The 1,451-nt window shown below is 62.2% G+C and overlaps 1 protein-coding gene across 2 annotated transcripts in view; it reads left to right on the forward strand.

Moving 5' to 3' along the window:
- The first annotated feature begins 1,118 nt into the window (after positions 1–1,118).
- Positions 1,119–1,451, forward strand: part of RRBP1 (ribosome binding protein 1) — a 75,207-nt gene continuing 74,874 nt past the window's right edge. For both annotated transcript variants that reach the window (XM_023731414.1, XM_023731415.1), the window contains exon 1: positions 1,119–1,353. The gene's annotated coding sequence lies outside the window, so the exon portion shown is untranslated. The remainder of the gene's footprint in view (positions 1,354–1,451) is intronic.

A 1,451-nucleotide genomic window follows, 5' to 3' on the forward strand; every position in this document is an offset into this window, starting at 1 on the left:
AAAGAAGCAAGCTTTGGTTTATGTTCAAAGGCTTAGCTCTTACAGACATTGATATAACGGTTAAAAACAAGCCTAAAATTATTTTAATTGAAATACTTATTTGGTTATAAAGAGAGTGTGGTCAGATAGTGGTTGAAAAGTCACATGACGAAGAAGTTCCATTTGATCAGTTTTCTGGGAAATAGGTACGTTTTCTTAGGCCAGAACCTGGCACCCTCTGTTGCATGGAGTAAAACGCCGGTGGACTGTAATTTTACTCTGCCAAGTGTGGTTTGGACAAGTATCTCAAACAGCCTGTGTCTCAGTTTTTCCCTCCCTAAAAATGGGTGCATCTCTCCATCTCCTGTACACCTTCTGGCCCTTCCACCCTAATTCCTCCGTATACTCTAAGAAACTCTTCCTGGTGCTGACTGCAATCTCTTTGAAGACAGGGATTCAGCTCTGCCCTCCCGGGGCTGACCCCCAGCGGAGCTTAGCCTTACACCGGGGGACCGGAAGGGTCGCTGCTTCGGCGAAGTTAAAAAAAAAATGCAACCCATTGCCATAGTCGATTTCCGACTCATAGCGACTCTACAGGACACGGCAGAAGTTAGCTGGGATACAATAAAGCATTTGCTCCGGCTGTTTGCGGGTTGCGCAACTCTGCTCAGGGCGACATCCACCGCCACCTTAACACAGCGGGGTCCGGGGTCGCAGGCCCGGGGCTGCCGGGATTCGAACTTCCTGCCACCCGACGGGACCCAAAGACCTGCCCTCGGTCAGAGCCCGCGGGTCTACGCCTGCAACGATGATCGCGGGCCCAGGGAGGGCGGGGTCTGCCGGCGAAACCCCCCCGGTAGGCGGAGCAACTCGGCCCCACCCCCGCGCAGGCCCGATCGCCGAGATGCGCGGCCCCGCCCCTCCCGGCCCCGCCCCCCGCGGTTCGCCGCAGCTCCTCCCCTCTCCCATTGGCCAAGGTGGAGACCCGCCTCTCCGCCCAATGGCTGGCGCCGCAGGCGGGTCTCCCGCGCCCTGACTGGCGGGTGCCGGCGGAGTGGCGGGCCGCGGGCCAATAGGGGGAGGCAGCCCGATGAATGGCTGGCCCGGGTGGGGAAGGCAGGAGGCGGCGATCCCGGCGGAGGGGGCCGTTCGCCAGCTCCAAGGCAGAAAGTGCCACGACTCCACACGCGCGCACGCAGCCAGCAAGCGGCCGGAGCGGACGGCGGACGGGGCGAGCGGCGTCGGGGTCGTGGCGTCTGCAGCTGCTCGGCGGCGGCTTCTCGGCGGAGGCTCGGTCAACTCCTCTCTCCCGGCTCCGCGGCGGCGGCGGCGGCTCCTGCCCTCTCGCTCTTCCTCCCGCGTCTCCGGCTGCAGGTAAGAAACTTGGCCGGGCCCTGCAGCGGCGGCGGCGCGCGGGCAGGCCGTCGGGGGCCGGGACTGGGCCGGCAGCGCCGCGAGTGACACGTCTCCTT

Source organism: Trichechus manatus, unplaced genomic scaffold, assembly GCF_000243295.1.
Source record: "Trichechus manatus latirostris isolate Lorelei unplaced genomic scaffold, TriManLat1.0 scaffold00042, whole genome shotgun sequence".
NCBI lineage: Eukaryota > Metazoa > Chordata > Mammalia > Sirenia > Trichechidae > Trichechus > Trichechus manatus.